Source organism: Ursus maritimus, unplaced genomic scaffold (genome assembly GCF_017311325.1).
Source record: "Ursus maritimus isolate PB19 unplaced genomic scaffold, ASM1731132v1 scaffold_8, whole genome shotgun sequence".
NCBI lineage: Eukaryota > Metazoa > Chordata > Mammalia > Carnivora > Ursidae > Ursus > Ursus maritimus.
Window position 1 is genome coordinate 29001206 of NW_024426996.1, and position 9391 is coordinate 29010596.

The window sequence follows — 9391 nt, forward strand, 5'->3', positions numbered from 1 at the left end:
GAGACTAGGAAAAGGCAATTGCCATGAAAAGAAACAAATGGTTAAATGAATTTATGAAAAGATGCTCAAATTTATAAATAATGAAATAGTGTTTTTCTCCTGTTAGACTGACAGGAATTTAAGGGCTCTAAATATTCCAGTACTGGTAAAAGAATATATTAAATGGGCAAGTCTCAGAGACTGTTTAAGTAAATTGTACAACTGTTTGAAGAAATGACTTGACAATTCCTATCAAAATGTAAAATGACCAAACCATATTATTCAAGACCCCCATCTTACAAAAAATAGTTTAAGTGTTAAAATATAGGTACAAGAATATTCATTACAGCATAGTTGTAATGACAACATTTAAAAATTCTCTAACTGTCCAAGGATAAGTAAATGGATAATGACACTTTGGTACATGCATTAGAAAATATGAAGCCATTAAAAAGAAAAAAAGGCATTCAATATGCACGAACTCAGAATTATGTTCATGGTACACTGTAGAGTGCAAAAAAGCTATTTGAAGAAGTATATATGTTGTTTTCTAAAATAAGAATCTCAAAACAAAGCATATAGATGATTATATATTTTTTAAAAGCCTGGAATAATAAATATCAAACTGATAACACTACCCATAGAAATTAGATTAGATTGGAAAATGAGACTATCACATTTTATGTACTTTTTGATTTAATATTTGTTCAACGGGTATCCACTACTGTTGTAATTTCAATAGATAATTACAGTACTTGCAGAATTCTCCAAAGTATTACTTCACATTAAAAAAAAAAAAACCCAGCAAATAATTCCTAGCAATCTAGCTCTAACATAGCTTTGAATACATTTTCAACTATAATCCTCTCCCATTTCCAACACCCCACCCCTACATCTATACCACTTCTAAATCTCACCCACTTCCCCAAACAATCCTGCTTCATCATCTGAGTTTAAACTCACATTCTCCCTGCATATTTATTTTATCACCATGTAAGATTTAACCTCCTTGAAGGCAGAGATTGTCTTTTACATCTCTTTATACCCCAAAAGTATCCCACTGAAAATGTTTCATACATTTTTGTTGAATTTAATGTAAATTTACTGACATGCTGTATTGAATATACTTTCAAAATCTGTACTAATTCAGATTTGCCTATCACTTTTAACGAAGCTCTAAGACTAGATGGTAGTGTTTTTAGAGGAGGCAGTTTAAGACAGTAATGTAGAAAAGATCCTGAATTTAACTTGCCTCTTCCCCCAGACACATGGAATCTACAGCTACATATGTAATAATTTCCTCTGAGAAAGACCTGAAAACTAGCTGAGCAATTCCTTTACATTGGGCAAATGAGAGAGAGGCCACATTAAGACCAACAGGAGAGCTTGAGACCCACTCTCACCATAAACCCCACCCCCAGTGCAGCGAACCACAACTGGGAGGGAACTTACAACCCTGAAACTTCTTGCTGAAGAGCAATGGCTTAGTACTCCAAATTGGACACCCCAACTTTTAAGACCCCCAAAACATATGGTTTGGAAGCTAATGGAACTCATGTCCGCCAAGACCTAAAGGACTATAATGAACTGAGAAACAGTTCTTAAAAGGGTTCGCGTGCAGACTCACTTACTACAGGGCCTAGCGCAGAAGCAGCTATCTGAAAAGCTTCCAAACATATGTGAAAGACACTCACTTGCTAACCTTAAAAGCACTGGCCAGAAAGGGATACTCTCAGGAGAGTAAGACTGCTGGGAACCACCTTTGACACTTTCCCCCCCTCTCCTCTCATCATCTTCATACTCTCAGAGTGCCAGAATCCCCCAGAGGGAAGCTTTTATACTCCTCTGATTCCCAGTTTTTACATCTTGTGTTCCTGATCTTATGGTTGCAACTCAGGGGAAGCCCTTGATCACTTGGCCCTGGGAGACCTATGGGGCTTGCATTCCTGGGTCCCATGAGACTAACAACTGGGAAGGCAACTCTTGGCAGATTACCATTCCAAGGGTATGGCAAAGACAGCAGACAGAAGCACATCCTCAGTCTTTCTGAGAAAGAGGCCTATTTCCAGGAGCTTACCCTAAGGGCCAGCCTTCTGGTCTGGCACACTTCTACAGGCCTATGGAGATGCTCTCAGGAAACTGTTAAAACTAATAAATTCAGTAAAGTTAAGAGGCTACAAAATCATTATAAAAAATTTGTTGTGTTTCTATACACAATAATGAACTATCAGAAAGAGAAGAAACACATTTAAAATTGCATCAAAAAGAATAAAATACCTAGCAATAAATTTAACCAAGGAAATGAAAGATCTGTGTACTGAACACTATAAGACATTGCTGAAAGAAACTGAAGACAACACAAATAAACGGAAGGATACTCTGTACTCACAGATGGGAAGAATTAATATTGTTAAAATGTCCGTACTACCCAAAACAATATATAGATTCAATTCTTATCAAAATTACAATGGCATACCACAGAAATAAAAGAACCACCATAAAATTTGTATGGAAACAAGACCATGAATAGTCGAAGCAACCTTGAGGAAAAAGAACAAAGCTGGAGGCATCATACTCCCTGATTTCAAACTGCATTACAAAGCTATAGTAATTAAAACTGTAGGGTATTGGTGGGATGCCTGGGTGGCTCAGGCAGGTAAGAGTCAGACCTTGATTTCAGTTTAGATCTTGATCTCAGGGTCATGAGTTCAAGCCCCATGTTGGGTTCCATGCTAGGCATGGAACAAACTTAAAAAACAAAATCACAAAACAAGGGAACAGAATTCGGAATCCAAAATTAAACCCATGCACATATAGTCAATTAATTTACAATAAAAGAGCCAAGAATATACAATGAGGAAAGAACAGTCTCTTCAATAAATGGTGTTGGGAAAACCGGACAGACACATACAAAAGAATGGTATACACCATATACAAGTTAACACAAAATGGATTTAAGACCTGAAATCACAGAACTCCTAGAAGAAAACATGGGTGGCGAGCTCCTTAACATTGGTCTTGGCGATGATTTTTTAGATAGGATTCTAAAAGCAAACGCGACAAAAGCAAAAATAAGGGGGACTCTATCAAACTAAGAAGCCTCTGCACAGCAAAGGAAATCATCAACAAGATGAAAAGGCTACCTACAGAACAGCAGAAAATATTTACAAATCACATATCTGATAAAGGGTGAATATCCACAATACATAAAGAATTCATAACAACTCAATAGCAGAAAAAGAAACCAATTAAAAAGCGCCTGGGTGGCTCAGTCAGTTAAGTGTCTGCCTTTGGCTCAGGTCATGGTCCTGGGATCAAGCCCTGAGTTGGGCTCCCTGCTCAGTGGGGAAACTGCTTCTCCCTTTCTCTCTGCCCCTCCCCAACCCCGCCCGTGTGCACTCTCTCAAGTTTTAAAAACTGCCCATTTAAAAAATGGGCAAAAGATCTGAACAGACATTTCTCCAAAGAAGGCATATAGATGGCCAACAGGTACATGAAAAAGTGTTAATATCACCTAATCATCAGAGAAATGCATATCAAAACCACAAGCTTTTTTTTTTTTTTAAGATTTTATTTATTTATTTGACAGAGACAGTCAGCAAGAGAGGGAACACAAACAGGGGGAGTGGGAGAGGAAGAAGCAGGCTCCTAGCGGAGGAGCCTGATGTGGGGCCTGATCCCAGAATGCTGGGATCACGCCCTGAGCCAAAGGCAGACTCTTAACGACTGCACCACCCAGGCACCCCCAAAACCACAAGTTTTATCTCACACCTGTTAGAATGGCTATTATCAAAAAGACAAGAAATAACAAGTGTTGGTGAGGATGAGAAGAAAAGGAACCCTTGTGCACTGTTGGTGGGAATGTAAACTGATTCAGCCGCTGCGGAAAACAGTGTTAAAGTTCCTCAAAAAATTATATAGCTACCATGTGACCCAGCAATTCCACTACTGGGTATCTACCCAAAGAAAATGAAAACACCAGTTCAAAGTTATATATGCACCCCAATTTTCACTGCACTACTTAACAGCCAACACATTGAAACAACCTAAGTGCCCATCGGTGGACAAATGGGTAAAGACAGGATACATCCATGCATGCATGCGTGCGCGCACGCACACACACACACACACACACAAAGATTACTCAGCCATAAAAAGAATGAAATCTTGTCATTTGAACAACATGGAGAAACCTTGAGGGTATTAGGCTAAGTGAAACAGGTCTAACAGAGAAAGACAAAGGCCACATGATTTCATTTGTATGTAGAATCTAAAACAAAAATCAAACAAAACCCAGACTCACAGATACAGAGAACAGATTGGTGGTTGCCAGAGGAGAGAGAGGTAGTGGTGGGAGATGGGTGAAGGCCATTAAGTACAAAGGTCCAGCACTGCTTTTTATAAAAAGCAGTCACGGGGATACAATGTACAGCACAGGGAATACAGTCAATAACATTGCATTAACTTTGTAAGGTAACAGACACTAAACTTTGCTTGTGACCATTTTGCAATATGTATAAAATGTCAAAATCCACTATCTTGTATACCTGAAACTAATATAATGTTGTATGTCAATTATACCTCAATAAATTTTAAAAAATATGATTATGGGCTATTGAGTTAAAACAATGAGGCTCAAAATAAAAAAACAAAAACGGTGAGGCTCAAAGCACCCACCAGAGATGATGTGATGATTAAATGTCACATCATAAAGTTCCCTTTCACTTTTCCACCCTTACCATATTTTTTACTAGGCAACCCCAATGTGCTCTGAGCACCTTTCCTCCATATCCACACTTGGATCTCATGAGTCCAGTTATAAAACATATCCCTGTATGACTTCTGGATGAGCTGAAATGTACTTTAACATAATCTGTTTGTCCCTAATGATGCTGTGCCCTCATCCTCTATATTTTACTCAGATCTATGACCTCTTCCCAAATCCTTGACTATACTTGCAGGGTTTCTATTTCAAGGTCCAGCGAAAAAGAAAAGTTCCTCGAAGATTAAAAAAAGTTCTATTCTATCATGCAAGATAATTCTGCTTTTGTCTTGTTTGTTGAATTTATCTTAAAACAGTTTCCCGAAGTTGGCAAAATAGTTGTAACAATTCCAGGCTTCAGAGTTACATAATTTAGTTTCGTGAGGTTAAAAAGTATTCTTCTAGTGTCTGTCTCCAGAGAGCAAGTAAATGTCTTTCCCAGAAATCCTCAGAAAAACTCCCATGGCATTTCACTGGCCTATCTATGTATGGTAAACTGCTCAATTCTAAGCTAAGCCCTGGCAAAAGGAATGCCATGCCCTGACTGATTTAGGAGTTCCTAGGGGAATAAACTAATATAGGTCAATCAGGTTTACTCTGAGGATGGGGCCAGCTATTCCTGAATCACATGGGTTATGGTGGGACAGGACACTTAAGTTATAGTTAAAAAACTGTTAGGATGAATAAAAGAATGGGGGGCCTTTGGAAATCAATAACATTCACCATTATCATTATTTAAAATTTATTAATAAAAACTCAGTGGGGTCTGTTTTCAAACTCTCAAACTGTGTATCCTCGTGGCAGTAACGATAGCTACTATACTACAATGTATGTTTCTAAAGATGTCTACTTACAAAGTATAACAGCCCCAGTTTTTGCATGAGGTTTTCTACATAACAGAACATGGATATGTGATCTTGAAATAAGATATGACAAAAATGAGGATTTAACCTTACCCAAAACCCCCAAAAGGAAGTCTGTATATAGTATATATTTCATATGCATTTAAAGTTTGAAAACACAGAAATAAAAATTAATGTTGTGAGCTTAAAATTAATTCCAAGAACATTCTATCCTCATAGATTTCAGTTAAAAACTCTCTAAAGCTATAAAATAAACAGAAAATACTTCTTTCATCTAAAGAGAATGTTCCCATAAAAACCACTTAAGTCTAATTTTGTATCAGGGCCCCTGGGTGGCTCAGTCAGTTAAGTGTCTGCCTTCGGCTCAGGTCATGATCCTAGGGTGCTGGGATCAAGCTCTGCATCCAGCTCCCAGGGAGCCTGCTTCTCCCTCTCCCGCTGCTTGTGAGCTCTCACTGTCAAATAAATAAATAAATTCTTAAAAAAAAAAAAAGTCTTAATTTTGTACCAAAATTCTCATCCACTTCTCAATACTGCAAATGAACCGGGAAATATGCATTTTTAGATTCTGCAAGCCAGTTATCTGCCAACCAATTTAATATTTTCAGCCAAAAACTGAGCTTACATTTCAGAATTACTGAGTCCCTCAGAACTTTGAGAGGCTAACTGTAGCCTCCTGTCTTCTTGCCATATAATTTAAAAACAAAGTTCCTTTCAGTGACATCCGTGGAAGTCAAATCTAGTACAAGAGTTTACTGACCTGTTACACCCTGAGTATCATTAGTAGGATTGAACAGTCTTTCAGATGCCACACAGAGACACACAGAAAGAAGAAACTGAAAGGGAAACACAAAAGTGTGAGATTTAGAAACAAGAACTTCTTGAGGCAAAAAATTAGATGACCTGGATGACTGTAATTTAAGCTGTTAAGATTCCTATTCCTACTGGGGCGCCTGGGTGGCACAGCGGTTAAGCATCTGCCTTCGGCTCAGGGCGTGATCCCGGCGTTATGGGATCGAGCCCCACATCAGGCTCTTCCACTATGAGCCCACTTCTTCCTCTCCCACTCCCCCTGCTTGTGTTCCCTCTCTCGCTGGCTGTCTCTATCTCTGTCGAATAAATAAATAAAATCTTAAAAAAAAAAAAAAGATTCCTATTCCTATTACAATGAATTTGACGTCTAAAAGCTTGTCTCCCACCCCACAAAAAAAATGTTTGGCCCAATAATGTCACGTGCCTCATTTTTAATAAGTATATCAAATTGCATTAGATATTTTTTTTCTATCCATATCAATTTTAAAAATCAAGATAAAATAATTCATGTGTCAGTCACCCTTACCTTGAGGTCAGGAAACTCTAGAATAGTCAGTGAAATGCTGGGAGCAATTCTCATTTCCTCCTCCTTATTCCAAACATCCAACATCCCTTGGGATAATTTTAATAGTATGACAAAGCAGGATCTATGTCCTTCAGAAGTGACCAATGCATTCTACAGCAGGATGAAAAGAGATATCCAGAAGGAAGCTATGCCTATGACAAAATATTCTCAGTGAGTGAAAAGTCAGACATTCAGATATTAGTTCTGTATGAGATCATGCATTAAATTTGATCAGTCATCTGTTACTTTGTAATTTGGAAACTGTCCTTCCTGATGTAATTCCCCTGGAGCTGACCTTACTATCACCTGCCTCTTTTGCCTCCCACACTGACTGGTCAAAGAAATCCACTTCCCTGAACACACATTAGATCGGAGCTGGCTCCATGAAAACTAGCATAGCTATTTAGTCCTTTTGAGGAACTGATATAGAACTCAGTGGAAAACTGGCCTCTCCCCTTCTGACACTGGTAAGTATATGGATAATAGAAGACTGGAGGTAGTGATGGACATTTTTAGAACACTTAGACTACAAACAACTAAAAATAAAGCCATTTTAGAGGGAAAGCAAAGCCAAAAGAGAAGTGACATACCTGAATTTAATTTCACTCCCTTGAACTTTTACTCCAGATAATAAAACCCCAGACTGATTTCTAAACTTCAAATAACTGAATTTTCTGTTTCTGACTTGAACATATGGTACAATGTATGTTATTGATGCAGATATTTTTAGAATTAACATCATAGAGTCCATGGAAGAAACCACGCCTCTCGCAGTAAGAAAAACTGTTATGTCTTCAATTAGCTAATCAAACATTTCAATTTTACAATCTATTATTTTGACTCCTCTGCATAGGGGAGAAAAAATTATAAAGCAATCTTTTATACCATGTTCCTGTCAGTTCTCTTACTAAAAAAAAAAAAAAAATCAGGAGAAAAGTTATTGTAAGGATTAAATGAGCTAACATAGTATACAGAATAATGTCTATTAGTAAGAACGTAATACATTTAGCTTTTTAGAATAAATTAAGTAGACAGTTAATAAGCTTCTCAACACTCAAAATACAAAGCATAGGTTAACTTCTAAGTGACTGGACACTTCAGGAAAAACCTCTCCTTAATAAGTAAGCTTGAAGAAAATTATGTTTAATATCCTTAGTAGAACCTAGGACCATTGTTTTAAACATATATTAATTTATGTTCTACTTCTTTCCAAAATAGATGAAGTGGCTTCCTCGGAAACACCAAATTAGATAAAAATTTTAGATAAAATATGGATGGAAACTTGCTCATCGATTGCTACTTTTGTCCTCTCGGGCAAGTTTAATCTCTCTGGGCCTGTCTCCTCATCTATAAAAATAGGAATGGGATGTTACAGGAGGATAAAATAAGTCAGTAATGGAAGCACAAAGTACTTTTACATACTAACTGTTCAATATGATTTACAATTTCTTATTACTATTATTTCAGGAAAATGACTTTAATATTACCTAATTTTGTTTAACTGGTTATTTCTTAAAATAACACTTTTGGTGATTTCTCTATACCTTAGAAGTTTTCCGGGGGAAAAAAACCCTTAGCTATTAACTTCTATAACTTACTGATAAATACAAACATCAGTGAAGTGACTTCCCCATATCGACTGTTTTCAGTCTAACTGAAGGCAATGCTGCAACTAGAACCCAGGTTTCCTAACACACAGTTAAATGTTCTTTCTTCTCTACCACACTGCACACATTTAAAATAAATCGTTAGGCTTTATTTCTGAAACAGGTAAATAAATCTACTAAATATGAGTGCACGGAAAATATTCTAAATGCCAGGGAGAATATAAAAGCAGTAAACTGATAGTTTTAAGTATCTTTTCAGAGTGAAGTTCCTGCATTCCCCTTTTCAGACCAACACAGATTAAACTTAAAATTGTGACCATGACTTGGTACAGACTACCAGGTAAATAGGACACTATATGAAAAAAGTGGTCATATACTTAAATATCCCAAATGTTTAAATATTCGACTTAATAAAAGCCAAAATTTTAGGTATAACTCAAGAAACTGAAATGCAAAAAAGTCTTTTGTAAACTATATTCTTGTGTGGCCCTCTATTTTATATAGCTTGTTACCAGTGGGAAGGATTGATGGTTAACTTAAACTATGTAACTGTAAGAGGTTAATTTAAAAGTGTATTTTAAAAGTAAAATAGAAAAACATCTTTAAAGCAGTTCACTTATCGAAGATGAAAACAACAGAAAACCTGAAATAAGGAAACAATCCTGTGACCAGAGTAGATCCAAAAATGTTATCAGACGAATAAATATTTAACCAAATACAATATAATTCCATCATGTACCATTAATTCTTATATTAGAAATAGAACTAAACTTTTAACATAAGTGGCCTAGGTCAATCATTC